The sequence below is a fragment of the Tenrec ecaudatus genome, chromosome 4 (assembly GCF_050624435.1).
Source record: "Tenrec ecaudatus isolate mTenEca1 chromosome 4, mTenEca1.hap1, whole genome shotgun sequence".
Lineage (NCBI taxonomy): Eukaryota > Metazoa > Chordata > Mammalia > Afrosoricida > Tenrecidae > Tenrec > Tenrec ecaudatus.
In genome coordinates, this window is record NC_134533.1 from 31,872,302 (window position 1) to 31,896,966 (window position 24,665).

Here is a 24,665-nt window from a genome sequence, read left to right on the forward strand (position 1 = left end):
CTTTACATAAGATTTTCAATGTGTGATTTATGAATAATAAATATACTTTTCTTACAAATATTATTTGTGAAGTAAATGTGGTAACTCAGGTACATTCTTTGTACTGTAAGACCTTATAAAAGTCCAATGGCACTATTAATTGCATAATATTATTATCTCACTTATTTTTTATTTCTTTATGTTTATTTTTTTAAATCATTTTACTGGGGGCTTGTACAACTCTTCTCACATTCCATACATCCAACCATTGTGTCACACATATTTGTACATTTGTTGCCATCATCATTCTTAAAACATTTGCTTTCTACTTGAGCTCTTGGTATCAGCTCGTTACTTTTTCCCTTCCCATGCCACCCCACCCCCAATGAATCCTTGGTAATTTATAAATTATTATTTTGTCATGTCTTACACTGTCTGACATATCCCTTCACCCACTTTTCTACTGTCTTTCTCCCAGGGAGGGGGTTATATGTAGATACTTGTAATTGGTTCCCCTTTCTACCCCACCTTTCCTCCATCCTCCTGGTATTGCTACTCTCACCACTGATCCTGAGGGTTAATCTGTCCTGGATTCCCTGTGTACATCCTCTGGTCTAGCTGGATTTGTAAGGTAGAATTGGGATCATGATATTGGAGGGGAGGAAGCATTAAAGAAGTAGAGGAAAGTTGTATGTTTCATCATTGTTACACTGCACCCTGACTGGCTGATGTCTTATAGTGGCGCCGGCCATATGGTGCTCTCTATGCATTGGCTGTTCTGAGCAAACATATCGTCCTCAAGGCTTGATGGGCCAGGATGTGCTCCACTCTCTCGTCCTCCCCCTTCATTTGCTCCAGTGTGCTCTGATCAGACATATCCCTCTCCCTGAGCTGTAGCTTCAGTGCTGTCCTTCTGAAGTTCATTCTTCTAGGAGGAGGGGTGGCTGTCCACATAGTTGGGACTGGGGCTAGTCCCTCAGACCTTTCTACTCGTGCCTCGCTTCATGCCAGTATGTTGCATTCACATCTTGGAACACCTGGTTGAAATCTGGTCCCTCTTTCCCTGTGGAGATATAAACAATACCCTCCCCTTGGGTGGGTTAGTGCCCTGTTCCCCCGCTACTCTTTTTTTATTCTTTCTCCCCCCGCTACTTTCTTAGTTTACTTTTGGTCTAGCCCCTGCCACACTACCTGGACCTCACCACAGGAATGTTGTGTATAGTAGTTTTTCCCTATGCCCCTTTTGCACTTTTTGAAAGGTTTGCCTCAGTGGACTCATGTTGTACTTGTTTTACTTCTTCATACCCTAAATTCTGTCTTTAATTTTTATTAAAATTAAAATGTAGGAACTGAACTAGGAACTTAAGGCAAACATTATTTTTCATTCTAATAAGAAAGCAGAGTGTATTTGCTTAAATGAAAAGACTTAGGCATATCATTTACAGAGTAAGTAGCTTTATTTAATCTTAATTATTTTGCTAATAATACCCTGAAACTAGTAACCAAAGGTTGGATTAAAATACCCATAATTTATCATTTATGGACAAGACTAATATGATCTCCTAAAATTAGAGTTATTTAAAACAGTCACAAAATAGATACAGGAAATTGCACCTGTTGAAAGCACATACTTTCCCAGATTGCAATTTACTGAGTTCTATCATCTCGTTTTTGTGAAAATTTCTGTGGTAGGGTGGAGCTAATTAAGTACATTCTATGAAAATACTTAGTATCTGTGAACTATGTAAAAGCAACTTCTGCAGTACATATGAAAATTACTGACTAGTCTTTCATGTTTTAGAAATTACCAAGAGTAGTTAGAACAACATTATAGCAATGAATGCAAACATCTCTTTATATAGTGAAAGCATTATTAAATTGTCCAAGTTCATTTCAATTTCATTTGCAAAGTAAGTGTGCAATGACTGCAGTGCACTGTTTCTACTAAATGAAATAATTTTCATAATTTATCTGAAATGTTAAGTAAAAGAGTTTTGCAAATTTAACTAAATAATTGTCTCTGTTTTCAAGTTGATCAGTGTTACTGTGTTCCTTGGATGGCTTTGGTCAGTATTATCATCACATAATTGTCATTTCATATCATAGATGACATCTTAATGACAGCACTTATTTTTTATCTTATAACAATCCAAGGATGACAATGTGAATCAAAATAGACTTGATGGCAGTGGAGTTTGGTATTAGTTTATCATTATATCCTACTTTTTGGCCAATATATCAGAAAAATGAAACGGTTTCAGCATGACGCCTTGATCCTTTATGAGTTCATGTAATTCTACTGGGAATTTGATGTCATGACATGAATTCCCTATTTTCCTAGCTTCATAATCAACACTGAGTAAGGCATTGAATATAAGCATCCCATTTTCATTAGTGCAATTCTGACAGTTTCATCATCAACTGGCAAGTGTTCCTATCAGATATGTAAAGAACGTGATCTTCCTTTCCATTAAGTTAGATCAGAGACAGGAACCCATGTCCATTACGAAATGGAACTGAAAGCAAGGAATGCTGGTCCAACGATATTTTCTGACAGAAACCGAGTGAAGCAAACATCCTCTTCCCTACACATGGCACGCCAGTCGAGTATCTGTGAGTATGAAGGGGGTAATTTGATATTAATAAAGGAATGTGAAAATTATAAGTAAGAAAAAGTCCTTCATATGAATTCGTGATCTGATTACCGTCAAGCTTTGAAATGGTACCAAGAAAAACCAATTGAGGCTTAATCCATATGTGGGTCCTGTAGATGGATTTTGGGTTTCCACTGTCATCCACAGCCTTCTGCAAAATAGATGCTCATGTTTTAGGATCTGATAACTTTCTCTCCTTAAGATTTTAGTATTTACAATCCTTTGATAACATAGGCTGGTGTACTTCTTCCATGTGGATTAGTTTAAATTAGTTTAGATGCCTGTTTAAAGACACGCCTTTATGACCGCATTTGCTATTGTCTGATAGCTGGAAACCACCTTCTTTCTTCATCAGACATCTCTATAGCACCCACAGCTTCAGTGAACTCTTCCTGAGAGTGAGGCCTTGCAGGGCCATGTCTTAACAACCAATTGTTCTTAGATTGAGGTTAAAATTAGGTACAAGCCCCAAATTTATTCATAGATCTATGTTCCATAGATGTGTCAAATTCAATGTAGACTCAAAATCATAATTTTATGATACTTGTTGTTAGGTGCCATTCAGTCATTCCCAACTCAGAGTAAAACAGAAGGACACACTGCCCAGTTCTGCACCATTCTCAGACCTTTTCCTCTGCATGAGCCCATTGTTGGAGCCATGGTGTCAATCCATATTGCCTTTTTTGCTGTCCTTCCACTTTACTAAACATGATGTCCTTCTCCAGGGACTGGTCTCTCCTGAAAATAGGACCAAAGCTCTCCATGAAGAGTCTTTCCATCCTTGCCTCTGAGAAGTACTCTGGTCTTACTTCTTCCAGAACAGATGTGTTTGTTCTTGTAGCAGTCCATGGGATTTTCAGTATTCTTTCCCAGCACCACAGTTAAAACATATCAATCCTTCCTCCTTGTTCAGTGTCCAACTTTCATATGCATCTGAGGCAATTGAGAATTGCCTTCAGTCAGGTGCAACTTAGTTCTCAAATCAACATGCTTACATTTTCAATACTCTAAAGATGTCTTGTTTGGCAGATTAACCCATGGCAACTTCTCTTTTGATCTCTTGACTGCTACTTCCATGAGGATTGATTGTGGATCCAAGCAAGATGCAATCCTAGAAAAATTTAACCTTTTATCCATTTATCACAACATGACCTACTGTTTCAGTTGTTAGGGTTTTGGTTTTCTTGACATTGAGTTGTAATCTCTAAACTGCAATCCTTGATCTTCATCAGCAAGTGCTTCAAGTCCTTCTCACCTTCAGCAAGCAAGCTTGTGACTACCGCATATTGCAGTTTGTTAATAAGCCTTCCTCCAATCCTGATGCCATGCTCTTTTTTGTATAACTCATCTTATCAGATTACTTGCTCTGCCTACATATTGAACAAGTGTGGGGAGAAACTACAACCATGGCACACATCTTTCCTAATTTTAAAACATGCAGTATTTCCTTGTTCTGTTTGCACAACTGCCTCTTGATCCATGGACAAGTTCTGCATGAACACAATGAAATGTCCTGGAATTCCAATTTTTATCAAAGTTATCCATAGTTTCTATGGACCACACAGTTTAATGCCTTGGTACAGCTAATAAAACTCCCTCAAAAAATCTGTCTTGAGAGGCTGTACACTGGTACATATGAGGGCTGGAGGTACAGGAAATCCAGGGTGGATGATACCTTCAGGACCAAGGGTGTGAGGGACGATGCTGGGAGAGTGGAGGGAGAGTGGGTTGGAAAGGGGGAACTGATTACAAGGATCCACATGTGACCTCTTCCCTGGGAGAGGGACAGCAGAGAAGGGGGGAAGGGAGACTCCGGATAGGGCAAGATATGACAAAATAACGAGGTATAAATTACCAAGGGCACATGAGGGAGGGGGGAAAGGGGAGGGAGGTGAAAAAAAAAGAGGACCTGATGCAAGGGGCTTAAGTTGAGAGCAAATGCCTTGAGAATGATTGGGGCAGGGAATGTATGGATGTGCTTTATACAATTGATGTGTGTATATGTATGGATGGTGATAAGAGTTGTATGAGTCCCTAATAAAATGTAACAAAAGAAAAAAAATCTGTCTTGAATCCTTTGCTTTGAGCCATGATGCATCTGACATCAGGAATGATATCCCTTGTTCAAAGTCCTGTGATCCATTCAGGTATAAGATACTTTTTTATTCATAGTGTCAGTAGATTAGCCAATATATAGATTTAAAACACCATAAAGAAAAAGAAAATATGCAAGTGTATGCTGGCTTCAGACCGCAATGTATGAATTATTGATTTCTACAGATTAAACTCTTAAGTGACAGCCAACTACACAAACAATGGAGGTTGGTGATATGGTGAAATTTTGAAAACACTAATTTTCAAAGGCAGAACTTGCCTACCAAACTGATGTATTTCATACAAGAGCAAGGTGGGCATTAAAATAGTAGATATATGGTACTCTCAAGCCACAATTCATTGGGAGCCCTGAAAGCAAGAGATCCAGACCAAGGTTCAGCATCCATCAATTCCATAACCTTGGAATAATAGTTACTTGCTTCTTTTCACACTAGGCTGTTTCAGCTATAAGTCCAAATGAGTATTCTAGTTCCTTAAATAAGCAGAGGGTGAGTTTGCGGTAAAGCCAAGGGTCACCAATGGATCAAACCCCCAGTGATTTCCCTCTCACCAAAATTGAGGGGTGACCAGCCTCACTATTAGAACAGGAGCATTGTGAAGTCCATGATGGCAGATGTATTTGGTTTAAAATTATTACCTTAACATTTGGACTCTCTTTGACACATTTTAAAGTTGTTTCCATTTTTGAAATTTGCTTTCTTTTTTAACTTAGATTTTTGTATATTTTGTCTGGTCGTTGTTGTTGAGTTTTATTTGTTTACTTGCATCCTGTTTGTGTTTTGTGTGGTTTTCTATGTAAGAGATCTAGGGTAGGCATATCTGCAAAGACAGCAATGGGATTGATAATTGTCTAGGGGCAAAGCAGGGAAGGATAAGAGGAAATGGGTATCTAACAGCAGGCAATATAAAATGTTCTGAAATTGATTGTAGTAATGATTACATAAATCTTTATAATATTATGGAATGGTTAAGTCATATGATATATGAAGTATAATGGAATAAAACTCTTTTTAAAATGAACAGATTGAATGCTGTAGTTTTCCCATGACTAAATGTCTATAGGATTTCTATGAATCAAAACACCCTGGGTAGCATGGATTGGTTTTATGATTGATTTATGACTGGAATAATTATTCATCGCTACTGTTATTTTCAGTGAATTTTCTTTTTCTTCCATTTTTTTACTGCAAGCATTATATAATTCTGTATTTATCTCTATTTATAAATCATAAACATAAATTTTGTAATAATATCTACCCCTAATCATTTACTAACTATGGCTTTTTACTTAAATGCAAATATACACTTAAGTATAGTCATGGTAGATAATGCTTTTTTAAAGATTCTTTATCATTTTAGATTCTGAATTTTCATTGCCGAGATTAAATACTGTGATCTTCAATCTTTGCTCTAGTCTCCAAACTCAGGATACTTGCTTTCCATATAATTTCCTTTAGTGGCACTAAAAATATAACTTTCCTAAGGGTATATAGAAATCATCAATATATAAGGCAAAATAGAAAAATAAAATTTAATATTCTCTATATCTGCACATTAAAATACCTCACAGCAGTAATGCATGTATGATAGAATTCATATAAAAATCAACTGTCATAGAATTGTATGATATTCCCAAGTCAAGGTAGAACTAAGAGTGTGTTCATCTTATAAAAATAAGTTCACAAAGTGATGCCCCTAATAATTTAACTGAGAAATAAAAGTAGAAATGTAGATAAGACAATTAAAACTCTTGGAGCCTGGAGAGCTCCTGAGCTTGATCAATGTGGTGGCATTACACTGAGCGGCATTACATCATCATTGAGTACATGGGGTCATCAGGAAGGCATCATCTAGTATATATGATACACTTATCATTGTACATAATATCAGATACTATTTTTCTGAACTGATCTTATATTTTATGGATGACTCTTGTGCATGTTATACTCTAAATTTTATATAGGCAATATAAATTGCCTCATCAAGGGTTTTCCCCTCTCTAATTCTACTTTCATCTCCGTGTTAGTAGATTTATACATTTTCACCCTTTGTTATAAAAATCTTCAAGAAATCTGGAAAAGGGAAATAATAGAATAAATTTCTAAGATATTCAACGCCTAGATTCAAAAAATTTAAATATCATGCTATTATTTCTTCTATTATGTGTGTGTGTGTGTTGCCGAACCACTTCAACATTGTGGACTTGAGTTTTCACTGCCAAGTACTTCAAAGTGTATTCTGATAAATAAAGATACTGATTTTGGTAAATATAAAACATTATCATGATGATTTGTGGAGGTTGTCTTTGAGTCACTTTGACTCATAACAACTCTAGGTAAAACAGAACAAAACACTGCTCCATGCTCACAATTCTTCTTACGCCCGAGCCCATAGTTGCAGCCACTGTGGCAACCCATCTCATTGTCAGCCTTCCTCTTTTTGGCTGTTCCTCCACTTTGCCAAGTTTGTTGTCCTTTTCCAGGGTCTGGTCTTTGCTGGCTACATGTCCAAAGTTAGGCTGACCATGTCTCACCATCCCTGCTTCCAACAAGCATTCAGGCTGCACATCCTTCAAGATAGATTTGTTTGTTCTTTTAGGCGACACAATGGCTTGTGTTAACACCATAGACATTTTATTTGAATACAGAATTAGTTCTGTACATTCATTAATCAATCAACCAATCAATATATTTGAGAACTTAGTGAGTACAGCTTATAAAAATGTGCTTAATCCAAGAAAATCAACAATAGAGTTAAGGACTATATAGAAATACTGAATTAAGATTTAAAAGCATGTCAGATTAACATTTTTACTTTTTTATTTATTAGTATTATTGACCATTATAAAGCAGTTTCCATTTAGTAACACTCAGCTCCAACTTTCAGTGATTGTTTCTTGGTTGTTGTTTTTTGTATAAATAATAATCTGGTGCTAATTATAATAACATTTCAATTGATTAAATGTTATAAAATTATTTGTAAAATGTAATTAAATTGAGTTTTAAAATATTTCCTAATTAAATGAAAATATTTATTTCCAAATATGTTATTAGAGGTGCATCACTGTTTTCCAAATCAGATAAATTGAATGTTCGTATTCTTTCATTATTCTATTCTGTTATGGTGTCTATGTTAATTTTTTGTACTTTAAACCAGGAGTAATTCTTTTAATAGTACTAATGCTAACAAATTCAAGCCCCATCTCCCCTGCTTGGAAACTTTAAAAAAATTGGATAGGTACATTAATTTTTTCAAAATGTTTTCTACTATAACTATCAAAATATGAATTATTCTCTATATTTTACAAAAATTTTCTTAGCTGAGATTTGGAAAGTAGACATATCTATGGTTATTTAAGAAAAATATTTTTATACTAGCAAAATTCAGAATTAGCCAAAAAAAGAGGACAGTTATTACATCATAAATAGTAAAGATTCACTCAAAATTATAGTGAAAATGTTTCACAAAAGTAGTTCCCAAATGGAATACGCAGCAACCCTATTTTCCTAGGAGCAGAAGGAGGTGATCAAATGATCATGGACAAAATGAGTCTTATTTTATTCTCCTTTATTTGTTTCAGCCTATTTCAAAAGACATTTTATAGAGAACTCAAAACTGAAAGTCAAGCATAGAACTTTTCATTGCTTCTCAGAATAATAGCCTCTTTGTATATATGAAAACTCAAAGGAAATAGGAAAATGTTTAATCAAATGGACCATTTTTACACTAGAATAAAGATAGAATAGTATGATAAATAAGGTAATAGGTCATGTGGAATCTTCCTAGCACTGTTTTTAGTTTTATTTTTCTAATTTCACAACAGAATATAACATATCAATACAACTACTGAAACAAACACCTATATATTATATGTTTGCATTTGTTTATTTCAAAAATTATGGAAATTTGAGCATTTCTCATCATTTAAAAATTTGCTTTTTATCACCTGAACATAGAAATTTACAGAAGAAAACAAGCTGCATGTCTTGCAGGTTTATGTTTACATTACTTCCGTGTATAATTTGGGTACATTTTCAAAGGACTAATAATTCTCCTAGGCTTAGACTTTTATCAATGAATCCAGGTCAACTACTCATTTTACAAAACTCATTGTTTTTATAAAAGTAATATTGCCTGCTAGTCATCGCTGTTGCAGGCAAAGTGTGTTTAACATTTCCAAAAAGTAAAGTCAAAATAAATCAGTACTGCATTGTTTCATTGTTTAAAGGCTATATAAAACATTGCCATTTTGTTTATAAATAATGCTGATGAATTCTTTGTGAATTATAGTCCAAAAAATTGTCAAGAAGCAATTATTTATTATTATGTGTATTTGTTAAACTAATTTAAGTTGTGCTGTGCCATTTGAATATATTAAAAATCCTGCTAGGCGGATCCTCCAGTAAATGAGACCCATTTATAGCACTGTCCTCTCTCTTCCTCACTATTGTGCTTTAGAGAAATGTGGAAATTATTCTTGTGTGTCTGAGCCTTTCCTGCTCCTTTCTTTTGACTCTTAGAATGATCCTTCATAGCATTGTACTTTTCATTACTCTCCACAATGGCTTAGCAGTGTTGAAACTACCTCACCCTTCTCTGCTGTCTTCTGTACAAATCAATATCAAAAATTGTTTGATCCCGATTGATCACTACTGATTCCATCACGACTATGTACTTCCCTTTCTAGATAACCAATACTTTTAGATAAAATATAATCTGATGTATTTTAATCTTGCACTCACTCATTCTCAGCTCACTGGGGGAAGAGCAATATCAAAGGCGTTTTGGTTTGGTAAATTAGGATACAGATTTTCTTCTGATATTAGATGATCTCAAGAAAAAAAATAATTCAAAGTTTTCACTGTTTTATTTCAGAATTTCTCCCCCTCTCAAATGGTTTCTATTTAAGCCTTACTTCTCCAAATTTACTGAGAAGACTCTTAATGGTAGGGGTACGTTATGTACTTACATATGGTCTCTGAATCATCTTTTCTTCTGCTAACATGCTCTCTCTCATTCTGTAGGGATATGGAACATACTCTAATTTTATCCACTGAAAAGGGGGTCTTTGATTTTGATTTTATGGTGGCACATGGGTAGAAAAAATAGTAAAAATATTCTGAAAGCTATGCTACTTTCAATTGTCTAGTCACTTGTTCAAAAAAATAATATATCATTCCATTGAAGATGTTTTTTAAGAAATGTCAGATTCTGTGATGAAAAAGAAATATAGCATCCCAATACTCATAGAACTGATAGTATAGTAAGTTTATCTTTTGGTTAGCTTATTTTACTGTGTACAAAATCAAAGATGAGATGGTATTTTAGAGTATTTGAAATATGATGATCATGTATTAGCTCAGTTCTCTTCAAGCTTTTCGTTCCTTCAAATTTCCAGGGTAGTTCTTTGAACGAAACCGGAGTGGGATGTAAGGGGAAACACATTTTAAAGTGGGCCTGTAGGAGAATCAGTTTCTGACTTGTTTCAAAACTGCCATGAGTCTTTGAAATTCAGGTGATCATGTAGAGGGAAATTTTATTTTACACTGTGTCTTCCAGCTATTTTCTATTCACTGTGTTTGATACTAACTATCTATTCCTTTGGATCATCTTGAATGTTCTTTTGCAACATTGAGCAATTGCAGTATCATAAGAGGGCAGTGGAGTAGTGGGAACAACTGGGAAGCAACATTTTTGCACTTGAATCATCAGGTAGCTGTGACCCTAAGAGAGGCATCCTGCCATCTTGTTTTCATTGTGTGGCAACTGAATGGCAGAGACAAATTCTGTCATTCCGAGGCTCTTACCTGCAATGAATTGTGGCAGTTCATGTACTCCATTATAGCAAGGGAAATTTGTTTCCATCATAGTTTACGTAATTAGGCTTTCAGAAACTTTTCAGAGACATTAGATTTATTAACCACTTTTGAATCTAGGAAGTCCATATCCTCTGCATTGTATTTCTCTTCACCGTGAAACATAAATATTATCAAAGCTTTAATACGGAAGTCAATAATATCTCAGAGTCTATTATTCTAAGCTGAAAAGGCTTAGAATACATACAGATACAAATACAGATAAACATACAGATACATACAATATATAATGTTGGATATGTGTGTATACATATACAATATGGACAAACTTATATTTCATAATTTTATTTTGTGAATCATAATTATGTATTATTCCTATCTCCTATTAAAAGATCATTTTAAACTGAAGCTATTTGCAAGAATATTAAAATTCACACATTAAAAAAATCTTTGAAATCTTCTGCCACATAGTAGACACTATTCTCAGCTTATGGATAAAAGAGTACATGAGAGAAATAAAGGACCAATAATGAATAAGAGAGCCAATAATTCCAGGTAGTGGCATTTGAGATACATGGAATAAAACAAACAACAGGTGAAATAGTTGTCCTGTCTGTGTGGAGATGAAGTGATTAGGAAAGGATCTTAAGAAATGTCCTTATTTGAGAGAGAAGCAGCACCAGAGATCTGAGAGAGAAGCATTCTCACCAAAAGAAAGTTAAACTAAAGTGAGAATGGTCAGCGTATGGTCAAGAAATACAAAGGATGCCAGTCTATCCTGATTGGTGTTGGTGAAGGGACAGAGGTTTAGGATAAGCTCAAAGACTTGAGCAAGATCAATGTCATGTTACTACTTTGTTGTTTTGATAAGGAAAGGGTTGTTGTTTTTCATATATATAATTGAATAAACACAATAAGAAGCCCTTAGAGAATATTACACTGAAGCATTGAGCCATCAATCATTTATTTTAAACTCAGTGCTACTGAGTCAATGCTGACTCATAGTGACCTTGGAACAGAGGTAGAACTGCCCTTGTGAGTTTCCAGGACTATGACTTTGAAATCCAGCATTTCAAGCTACACCTTTTTCCTTAAGCATAATTTTCAAATATTACCAACTATTTGACTATGTTAGAAACTGAAGACAAGCAATTATCATCAATGGATCAAAATAAATCTCTTTCTTTTATCTTGAAGACTCCTAGATGCCTCTCCAATAAATACGTTGAAGACTTATGAGAATCCCTCCTTCTCCAATTTCAACTATGCAGCCTTGTTGGCACAATGGTTCACTCCTCAGCTGCTAATCAGAAGTGTGGTCATTCAAAAGCAACAGTGATTCTACAGATTCTTTGGAATCTTCTGTAAAAATTACATAGGACCGGGTAGGTGAGGGAGGAACAAAAGAGGAGCTGATATCAAGGTCTCAAGCAGAAAGAAAATGGTTTGAAAAATGATGATGGTGACATACATACAAATATGTTTGATACAATTGTTATATGGATTGTTATAAGAGCTTAAGAGCTCTCAATAAAATGATTTATTAATTAAGAAAAAAGAAAGAAAACCAAAATCCTCACAACTGGACCAATATGCAACATCACAATAAACAGAAAAGAAAGAAAAAAAATATGCAGTAATATTGAGCGGGTTTCAACTCATTTTGACCCTGTAGGACAGAAAACACTAACTTTAGAAAGTTTATAAGATGTACATCTTTATGGATGCGGAGTTCCTTATGTTTCTACTGTGAAGTGGAAGAACAACCAGAATGGGGAAAGCTATTAGTAAAACCTCAAGTACAAATTGTTTTTAGAAAACGGGGCATTGCATGAGTTGTATGGTAACCAATGCTCTCTTCTGCCTATCAGATTTTAAGGAAAGGTGGAAAGAGCCGTGCCTTGCTTCAAGATGGCAGCTAAACTCAGTGCTTTGAGTGTTTTCGTGTTTGTTGCTCTCTACTGTCCAGCCAATAATTCAATCTCATGACTCCAAGTCTTGCAAAGGTTCACCCTACATCTTTTAAATCTCTTATGCCAGGAATTGACCTAAAATATTTCCCATTTCAGTTACTGTTTCAATCCTCCAACTTTTAAACATTCAGTCTATTCCAGTTTTGCTTGATTATCCATGAATGAACAACTTGAAACTGTTTCAAAGTGCTCCTGCTTGTAATTATCTTGGACAATTTGCTTTACTTTGTTAGACATTTTCCCCCCATCTCTGAGAGTAGTACAATAGCAGTGCCTGTCACAAAGGATCTTGCATGGCAAAATGAGATAATATATGTAAATCATTTGGTACAACACTTGGTACTTAAATTCTTAATTTATTATCATCATTGTCATCTCCTTTTCAGTAGAAGTTAAATGACCTTTTTAAAGCTTCTAATTAGGTTACTATTCAGTTTTTTAGGGGATGGAGATCATGTAATTAAGCTCAGCTTAGCAAACTCTATTATGTGTAACTACCAGAAGAGGACAGATCTTAATCTTATATATCCGTCCAAATAAAGCATCATCATATTTTCAAAAAATCCATAATCCAGAAATAACTTAAGAATAATTTTCTAGACACCCACACCCACACCCACACACACCCACACACCCTCCCTCCCTCCCTCCCTCCCTGCCTGCCTGACATTGCTGCAAACAATTTTAAAAAAAAGAATAATTTTCTAAATTAATCTAGATAATTTGCCCAATATAACTTTTTAAAATGATAAGACTATTTCATTATCTATGCTAATACCATAGTACTTAAAACATAGCTAGTGAGTCTGAGAAGTGAATATTAATTGTAACTGTTTCTAATCAACTTTTAACTTTCTGGTTATGGTTTGTAGATTCTCTATTGAACAGTGTGAATCAAAAATCTGTACCCAAATCAGATCAAATTTTAAAAACAACTCATGTTCATATGTACTCTTACATTTAGAAGAATATAGCTAAGTGAATTGTGATTTTGCCTGATTTTATTGACTGTATTTGAAAAATAACATTCTCTGTAGTTTATTTGTACTCATACAGATGCTTTTGTTACATACCAATTAAGAAATTTATTTCAGCTCATATTATCAAGAATGAATGTCTTTTCCTGATCAACTAATTGCTTTTAATTAGGATCACTATAATGAATTAAGTTCCTTTTTCTCAAAACATCATACCAATCTCAAAATTTAGAGTCCCAATAACAGGATTTAGAAAATGAATAATGACATTTTGATAGTGATTGATCCAAATATTATAGGTACTTTCAGATATTGTTATTTTAAGTACAACACAATTTAACATTGCATATTGTTTATGAAAAAAAAACATTGAAAACTTTCAGCAAACAAAGAACTATTGGATGTAATTTAACAACCAGAACAGAAAAAGAAATATATCATAAAAACTTTCACTTTTCATTAAAATTTAACAAATTTATGACTTCCAGCAAGATGGTGCTTAGGTAAATGGGTTGTCTTGGGAACTCCTTGGCATTGTTGAGCTTGGGGATCAGGAGCCTGAGTGGGGGATCTGAGTCACACAATTAAGTCTCATGGCACCACAGAGCTATATTATCACCCAGGGATAGACCTTTCCCCCTATACACCTGCATTCACTGAGAAATTCTGGTAATCCGAGGCCTGGTGCCAGGGGTACCCAGCCTGCACAAAATGCTCCACTGTGTTTCCTATTTGAAGCCAGTCCCCGACCACCACCTGCCATGTCCCCCACCTTCCACCACACCTGCCCAGCCTGGCCCACAGCTCATGCATCAGCCATCCCCATCCCACAGTCCCCTTATCAGCCCAGCAAGGATCCACAAATCCTTCCCTGGTTCAGCATTACAGCCTGCCTCCTGCTGCCACCTCCAGTCTCCCTTCCATAGCTTCCTACTTCTGCCACTGGCCCCCACACTGCTGATGCTTTCTATAGGATTGGCTTGCAGAGTTGGAGAGAATAAGCCCTAGAAAGATTAAGAATCAGTCTAATATCCGAGCACTGTTAGCTGCAGTTTGTCCTCAGAACCATTATTAGCCTCACAGAGAGAAAATCTGGGGCTGCCTGAATCCCAGGAAAATGTCCCAGATCTCCACAAAAAATGTCACACAAAGAGCAATCCACATCAACAAACTTTACAAGAAAGCAAGAGGAACAAAACGCATTATCCCTGTATAACTTAAACCTAAAACAGTGTTCATAGGAGAAGTAGACGTTCATCCACCACAGAAAGAAATTTTCAGAATGCTTCTTAGAATCATATAGTATATGAGGGAATCAATACAGAAAAAGGATGATGTCATAAAGAAGATTGGAGTCCACATACCAAAGATAAATACAAGTGTTAAGTGACAAGGCTACAGAATCAAGTAACAAGATAAGAGACCTCACCAACAGACTGGAAAATGCAGAGAACTGTATCGGCAATCTCGTAGCCATGCAGATTTCAACAAACAGGAAAGGCAATCAAACAAGATAATAAAAAGCTGAAGAAAACAGATGAGTTACACTTTGAAGATGAGCAGCATTAAAATAATTGGTATACTAGAACAAGAAACAGTGAATAAATTAAAAGCAAAAATAGTGATGGAATTCCTGAAAGAAAACTTCCCCAATTTAATGAATGAGAATCAGACTATCATTCCATAATTCTAGAGGACACCCATTAGACTGAACCCAAAAAATAATTCACCAAGGCATATAATAGTCAAATTGTGCAACTTTGAGAAAAAGGAAAAAATCATAAGAGGAGCTAGAGGTAAAGAAATCACCACCTACAAGAGTACTCAGATAAAAATATACTTTGACTTATCAGAATATACCATGAAGAAGAGAGAGTGGAATACCATCTCCCAAAAGTTGAAAAGGAATAACAACAACCCAAGAATCCTCTATCCTGTCAAACTATCCACCAAAATAGATGGAGAGGCAAGAGTTTTCCTGGACAAGGGTAAATTCACAAAATACCTTAAAATAAACCCACTAGTTCAAAAAAAAATTCTTGCCCATGCACTTGGGACAGAAGATCAACATGCACAGAGCACCATATAGCACAAAACCATCCAGAAGCCAACACGCCGAAAATAACCCCGAAAATAACATTGGCCCAATGGTGAAAAGAACACAACAGTGAATCCTCCACACATGTACACAACACACTGATAATGAGGTAGATAGGATAATAACTAACACAAATTGGATGTAATAATTCTGAACCTCAATGGTCTGAATTTACCTGATAAAAAAAAAGGCTAGGAGACTGGATTAGAAAGCAAAACTCATTAATTTGTTGTCTGCAAGAGACATATCTTAAGCTCACAGGAAAAAAAAATAGGTTGAGAATCAAAGGCTGGTAAAAATATACAAAGCAAACAGCTATTTTAAAAATCAAGAGTCGTGATCCTACTCTGTCAAAATTGATCTCAAGATGCAGCTCATAATAAGAGTTATGAATAGGTACTATATACTGCTCGAGGAATCAATAGATCAAGAGCCAGTGAACATAATAAATATGTATGTGCCCAATGAGCGAACCACAAAATTCATCAATCAAATTTTTCAAAAGATGAAAAGAAATCACAGGTTCAACAATCATAGTAAGTTCGTTCAATACAGCACTCTTCAAGAAAGGTAGTGATGGGGAAGAAGCTCAACAAGGAAATGATGAGAATTAGAATAAACACACCACAATTTATGGAATACAGCAAAGTGGTTATTAGAGGATACTTGCAATACTTGCAATAAATAGATATATGAAGAAGGAAGATAGACTTATGATTGATACAGTATCATAAAACCTCCAGCAATTAGAACAGTGTCTCCAGAATAATCCCTCTTATAGCAAGAAAAGAAATAATGAAAATCAGGGAAGAGATAATGTGGGAAAACAAGAAGACAGTGAAAAAAAGCAACACAATAAAAGAAGCCGGTTCTTTGAAAGAATGAAGAGAATTGATAGACAACTGCAAAACTAACCAAAGATAGGAAGGGGTAGATATCAATACCCAAGAGAAGGGATGAAACTGGGGAAAGTACAATGGCCCATAATGAAATATTAAAAGATGAATTACACAGTATTACAAAGGTCTGTACACCAATGAATAGAACGATTTGGAAGACATGGACAACTACATGGAAATCCCTCCCACGCTATCTTCTGTAGGTGTTCAAAAACCTGAAGAGACTCATTAAAAAAGAAGAAATAGATAAGGTTATCAAAGATCTACCAACCAAAAATACTCCCAGTCCAGACAGTTTCATAGGAGAATTCTACCAGTCATTCAGTGAAGAGTTGACACCAGTTCTAAACAAGCTCTTCCAGGGCACAGAAAAGGACATCAAATTCCCAAACCCATTCTCTGAAGCTAGTATAACCCTGATACCAAAAGTGAGGAAGAATCCCATAAGAATAGCGATTGAAAGACCGATATCTCTAATGAGCATGGATACAAAAATCCTTAACAAAATTTTGGCTGATAAAATACAAAAGTATATAAAATTAATAATTCATCATGACCAGAGGAATTCAGGTCAAGGATGGAGGAGTGGCTCAACACCTCAAAATCCATTACTATCCCTCTCGCTGACAAGAAAAAGGACAACAGCAACATAATATCATTAGACACAGAAAAGGCATTTGGCAGCATTCAACACCCATTCTTAATTAAGACACTCAAAAAGATAGGATTGGAAGTTAATTACCTCAACATAATACAAGCTACATAAAATACCAACAGCCAGGAGTATAATTAATGGAGAAAAGATGAAAACAATCCCACTGAAAAAGGGGATGAGATAAGGATGCAATTTGTCTCAACTTTTATTCAAAGTCAATACATAAAGCAATGGGAGGATATCAACAGTATTTGTCTGGGGAAAGAAGAAGTGTAACTATCATTATTTGCAGATGATATGATTCTAAATATTGAAAACCCCCAAAGTGCCATAAAAGGAGAAGTGTAAGCAATAAAGGAATACAGTAGAGTGGCAGGATACAAAATCAACAAACAGTGGTCAATTGGATTGCTTGATGCATTGGATAAAATCACAGAAAAGGAGTTAAAGAAGGTAGTACCCTTTACAATAGCTGAGCATAATATAAATATCTATATATAGGGATATACCTAACTGGGGGAAAAAGATCTGTATGAAAGTAGAGAACATTACTACCAGAAATCAAAAGTGACCTCCACAAATGGAAGGATACCCTATGCTTGTGGATCAGAAGACATATTATAGTAAAGATGTCAGCCCTACCCAAGGCACTATATAAATTCAATGCAATCCTGATACAGATGCCAGCATCTTTTTTCAAAGAAATGGGAAAACTGACTACCAACCTCATATGGAAAGCCAAGACCCCAGAATTAGCAAAGAACTCCACAAGGAGAAGAATAAATTTGGAGGGTTTGCATTACCTGACTTTAAAAACTATTATACAGCCACCGTTCTCTAAACAGCATGGTACTGATATAATGAAAGATACACAGAACAATGGATAGGAACAGAAAATGGATAAATAAAATCAAATGGATCAAATGGGAAGTGGACACCCTCTTTAACAACTGATCCTGAAAAAAATGGATGTCTATCTGCAGAAAAATGAAGCAGGACCCTTACCTCACTCCATGCTCAAGAAGAAATTCAAAGTGGATCACAAACCTCAATTTAAAACTCCAAACTATTAAGATCATCAATGAGAAAATTGGGACAAACCTAAGAACATTAGTGCAAGGAATACATGGGCTACCAGAAATAAGAAAGGATATACACACAGAGGGAGCTAAACTAGACAAGTGGGACATATTAAAGATAAAACACTTTCGTATATTGAAAGACTTCAAGAGATTAATAAGTGAACCCATAGACTGGGAAATGATATTTAGCAATGACATCTCAGAGAAGGAGCTTATTATAAAAATCTACAAAACTGCAAGCCTGCAATAAGAAAAACATTAACTGCCAACCGAGGCGGTGGGCAAAAGACCTGAGCAGAGGATTCACAAGGTAGGAAACCCAAATGGGCAATAACATATGAGAAAATTTTCCTGATCATTAGGCATTCATTTAATGGCTCATGATTTCATTAAATAAAAATTAAAACAACTATGAGATACCACCTAGCACCCTCAAAGTTGGCCAAATCCAGAAAGCAGCAAATGTTGGAGAGGATGTGGTGAGATCAGAAGTTTCATTCACTGCTGGTGGTCTTTTAGATACAAACAGCCACTGTAGAAAGCAATTTGCTGATACGTAACGGATGGAAATTGAGTTACTGTATGACCCAGGTATCCCCCTTCTGGGCATAGAAACCAGAAGTAAGAAACAGACTGCAACCTTTCATCGTAGTCTAGTTCATGATCACAAAGAATTGGAAACAGCCTAAATTTCCATGACTAGACTAATGGATTAAGAACTCTGGTATATACACACAGCGCTGCATTACACATCCTTCAAAAGCAGTAATGAAGACATACGGCATATATAGTCTCATGGAAAGAATTGGAGAATATTATGCTGAGAGACGTTAGCCAAGCACAAAAGGACAAGTACAACGTGAGTCTACTAAACTAAGTTCAACCAGCACAATGGGCATAGAGGAAAATGCACATAACACATAGCTCCTGACCAGATACTCTGGCAAGGGTCAAACCAAACCCACACATGCATATGGTATCAAATAAAAAGAAGAAATAAAACGATTCAGATAACACCAGTGCTGAAACACCCATGGGACATTAAGTCCCACCAAGGGAGGGGTTGCTCATTTATAGAGGACTCTAGGGCCAGCCCCAGCTCAAGTCATGATATCCACCTCCCTAGATGACAGCAATACAGAGGACAGGGCTGCAGACTATCTGGAAAGAGCGGCCTGTCTGTCCTGTCCATATGGGAACAAACTGAGAGAGAGAGAGAGAGAGAGAGAGAGAGAGAGAGAGAGAGAGAGAGAGAGACTCTCATTCTGGCATACCAAGCCTGGAAGGTGACGTTCCTTCTCAGAGCAGCTAGTTCACAGGGAAGACTGCAGCAGCATTGGCCTCAGCTCTAGGCATGACATCCCTTCCCTAGAGCACAGCGCTGCCGAGGATAACACCAAAGATAGAGTGCAGGCAATGTGGCCGGTCTGACCTGCCCACATGGGGGTAAACAAAGAGGGGAGTACAACAGAACAGAAATGGAAGCAAAGCCACCAAGTCCCTGTGGAATCCAGCAAGAAGACTTCTGACTCAGGGGCAGCGCTTGGTACCTCATCTCTACTAGTTGGGAAATACTCACAAAGGTCAGCCATTACACTTGGAACTATTTATATAGTCTCTCTCTCTCTCTCTCTCTCTCTCTCTCTCTCTCTCTCTCTCTCTCTCTCTCTCTCTCTCTCTCTCTCTCTCTCTCTCGGTGTCTATCTACATAAGATAGGCAGAATACACAACCCCAAGAAGATAGCAACAAGACTGATGGTCCTGTGGAGGAGGGGGGTTGACAAGAGAAAGGAGGAGGCAGAGGGAGGGGAGTGATGAACCAGTAAGTCAGGGTCAGGAGGATAGCAAGGAATCTAAAATTGACCATGAAGCGGGTGTGGCATTTCTGGTTGGTTTGATCCTTTGTAATGTATCTGAGAGGAATTACTGAGAGGAGAATGATGCCTGAATATGATCGTGGGGCAGGAGAAAAGGAAAAAGAAATAGAGGAAAGAACAAGGAAGTTAAAATTAAAATTATATATAACGGTACAAATATAGATATGTATAGGTGTATTTGTCTATAGATACAGATATATAAATGCAACAAGAAGCAGATGGACTTTGGGCTTCTATTTAAATCTTACCTCAGTACAAGAGCAGTTTTTTCAAACATTGTGGCAATGTATGATACCTTACTGACAGGAGAGCTGAAGACAAAATGGGTGCATAAGCAAATGGGGTGAAGAAACCTGAAGATGCTCAGCTATTAAAAGATACAGTGTCTGGGTCTTAAAGGCTTGAAGTTAAACAAGTGACCATCTAGCAGGGCAGCAACAAAGTCCACATGGAAGAAGCATACCAGCCCATGTGATCATGAGGAATTTATGGCAATCAGTATCAGAATGTCAAAAACAAGCAATCAAATTGATGTGAAGGAGGGAAGACAAAGTGGAGACCCAAAACCCACCTGTAAGATAATTGAACAGTCCCTCACAGAAGGGCCACTTGGAAGGGATGATGTGTCCAAGGTATAGTATAGGGCTGATGAAACACATAACTATCCTCTAGTTCTTTAATATTTCCTCCCCTGACTATTATGGCCTTAGTTTTACTGCACTAATTTTGCTAGACCTGTGTATGTTCATTTTTATAATTAAGATCATTTGATGCATGAAATCCAAGATAGATAACCTTCAGGTGCAGTAATGGGAGTAATGATTCTCTGAGGGTACGGGAAGAGATGGGGCAGTGGAGGAGAGGGGCAATTGATAGCAATGATGGCTGTATAACCACACTCGAGGGGAACGAACAACAGCATTTTAGGTTATGGATACAATGGATGGTGTAATTTATGACAGTAATAATAATAATAATATATAACATATGAAGGGTTCATGGGGGCAGTAGGATGGGAAAGGGAAGGGATAAAAGAGAGCTGTTATCAGAGTTCAAGAAGAAAGAAAATGTTTTGAAAATTATGGTGACTTCAATGGCACAACTATGCTTGATCTAATGGAACTATGGATTGTTATAATATCTGTAAGAGCTCCTAATAATATGATTTTTAAAGAAACGAATAAATTTAATAGTGCTATGAAGTAAACAAGGAGCCCTAGTGGCTCCATCCAGTAAACACTAAACTACAAGTGGCAAGGCCAGCCGTTTAAACCCACGAGCTGCCGTTCAAGAAACAAGAGACTATCTGCTCCTGTAAAGATCTATAGCCTCATAGACACTATATGGGTCACTGTGAGTCTGAATGAATTGGAAGAGAGTGAGCTTGTTTGTTTTTGGATAAAAGAAGCAACATGGGGACTCCAGAATAATCCTCAATGGTCATTTACTAGACAAGTTGGGTTTTGAGACTATTGTGAATATCAAGTTGTGAAATAATACTGTGTTAGTACAAATTCATGGGCACTCTCATATGTATATAAGAGAGAGTTTTATATAAAGGGTAATTGTACATTAAAAAAGCATCCCAACCCAATGTTGTCCAAGCCCATAAGTCCGATATTAGCTCAAATGTCCAATACCAATCTATAAAGTCCTCTTCAGACTGACGAAACACACGCAATGATGCCGAATGCAGGATGATCACCGGCCCCTGGGTAGAAAGTCTTTGGATCCAGTGGCGTTGTAAGCATCTCAGTGCTGACAGGGGCCTCCATGTGGCTTCTCCAGCACCTAAGGTTGCATCAGGGTAGGTCCATGTGGTTTCTCCTACTCAGGTCACTAGCGTACTTTCATGTGTCATGTCAGCTTCAATATCTCCCGGGGAGTGAACGAAGAGTCTCTCCCGTCTCCAAGGAGAAAAGACAAAATTTTCAGAATTTCTCAGGAGAAAGCTAAGCCCACATAGAGGCCTCATTGGTTATATCTTGATTGACAGGTCAGACTCCACTCAATCACTCGCAGTCCTCTCATTGACACGAGATTATTTAACTATCACAAATATTAATTTAAAAATTCCATTAAAGGAAAATATCATTAAAGCCAAATTGGATACAATGTGAAGTACTATTATGATTAATTTGAGGGTCAGCTTTTAAGATTTAAGAGAAACATAATAAAGAGAAAATGAATGGTTGGTATTGCACTTGGTTCAATCATATGAATTGTAAAAAGAATGAAATATACTATTGGAAAAAGTAGTTAACCTTCAATTTCCATCATATAATAACTGCATGATTTTACAAAATTCAGAAAAAATGTTTAAATGTCACTTTGGAATTTATTAAGAGAATTAATAAAGCAACTACTCTAGTCGTATGGTTCTCTATGGAATCAAATATTATAATGTTTAAAATATATTTAATAGACAGGGCTACATTGTATACATACTTTCAAAGCATATTCATGATCAAATTATTTTCTGCTTTGAATTTTTTTATTGATGCCATATATTTTAAGTAATGGAAGGATGTTGAAATTTATGGGATAGGAGCATTGAGAAAATATGTATTTAACATGATTATGTGGGATAGCTATGTCTCAAGTGGAATCTGGGTGTGTTGGTGAGGTAAGCCCCATTACTTCAAATTCACAGTTACACATCTTCCCTACTGGAAGACAACAGACATTACAGTTGTGAAATTAACTTCCAAAGAATTCGGATTGATTGAAATTATTTGTGGAATCTGATTATGAGATGCCATGGGTAAAGAAAGGGTTAATACAAAAATTCTTAGAGGTAGCTTTTCATTAGCAATATAATCGTACTTTTGTAAATTAATAATGTATTTATTAAGATATTATTTCCATGTCATACAATTCACTTATATGAAGTGTATACAATTTAATTCTTTTTGTATTTTTATAATCTTGCACCAACTACCATTTTCATCATTTTCTACTTATAAAAATAAGAACAAAATGCTAAACAAAATAACATACCCATCTCTCATATTTACCCTACCTCAATCACCAGTCCTGTTACTGGTGCTCTTAAGTGGCTTCAGGTCTATTCCAGCTCTTCGTAACCTATGTCCTACAGGACCGTCTCCCATCAGTCTTACACTACAACTCAAGTGCATGAACTCTTTGATATGCTTTATGCACTGTTCAGTTTTCCCATGCATATGGCGAAAAACCCCAAATTCATTGCCCCTGAGTCAATTCTGACTTAGAGCAACTCTGTAGGATAGGGTAGAAAGGTCCCTGTGGATTTCTGAGACTGTAACTCTTCATGGAAGTAAAAAGTCTCATGTTTCTCCCATAGAGATGTTGATTGTTTCAAACTGTTTACCTTGTAGTTAGCAGCCCAACATGTATCCACATACACATAAAACATTTGAAAACACCATGGATTTGTTTAAACATACCTTGTTCCCTACATTAACATTGTTGCTCTTTAACATTATAGGAAGTTCTTCTGCAGCGGCTTCCATGAGAATTGATTACAGATTCATGTAAAATTTTGAACTTTCCTCCCTTTATCATAATTTTGCTTATTGGGCCAGTTGTGAGGATTTTTGTTCTATTTCTTTCTTTGTTTCCTTTGTGCTCTTTCCATATTAACGGCTCTATTATTTGATCGTCATCAGTAAGTAATTCAAGCTCACTTTACATTCAGCAAGAAAGTTTGTGTCACCTACTTATCATAAGCTGTTAATGAATCTTCTGCCAATTCTGATACTGTGTTCTTCCCATAGCCAAGTTTTTCATATCATTTTCTCAGCATAGAAGTTGAATTTGGGCATACGGTGAACAGATAAATGGTGATGTACCAGTTTTCAGTATTTGGTTCTGCCACAATGACTGCCTGTTGGTCCATAAACAAGTTTCACATGAATACAATAAAAAAAAGAACACTGAAATTCCTATTATTTTCATTTAATAATTTGTTAGTGTCTATATAGACAAATGTTTTTGTTTTAAATAATTTATTGATGGCTCTTACAGCTCTTATAACATTCCATACATCAATTACATCAAGCATATTTGTACAGATGTTGCCATCATCATTTGCAAAACATTTTCTACTTGAGCCCTTGATGGAAGCTCCTCTTTCTTCCCCTCCCTCCCTCACCCTCGTGAATCCTTGAATAATTATATGTTGTTATTATATTTCATGTCTTATACTCTCTGTTGTCCCCCTTCACCCATATATCTATTATTCATCCCTTTGGGGGGTGGTATATTTCCAACCTTGTGAGGGATTCCCCTTTTCTCCCCCTTTCCCTTCCCTGAGCATTCCCCTAACCTCTTGATATTGCTACTCCCACTACTGTTCCTGAGGGCTTTCTCTAACCTGAATTCCATGTGTTGAGAGCTCTTATCTGTACCAATGTGTGCTCTCAGGTTTAGCCAGATTTGTAAGGAACAACTGGGTCATGGTAGTTGGGGGGGGGGGGTAAAGTATTCAGGAAGCAAAGGAATGATGTGTGTTCCATTGGTGCTGTACTGCACCTTGGTTGAATCACCCCTTTCTTAT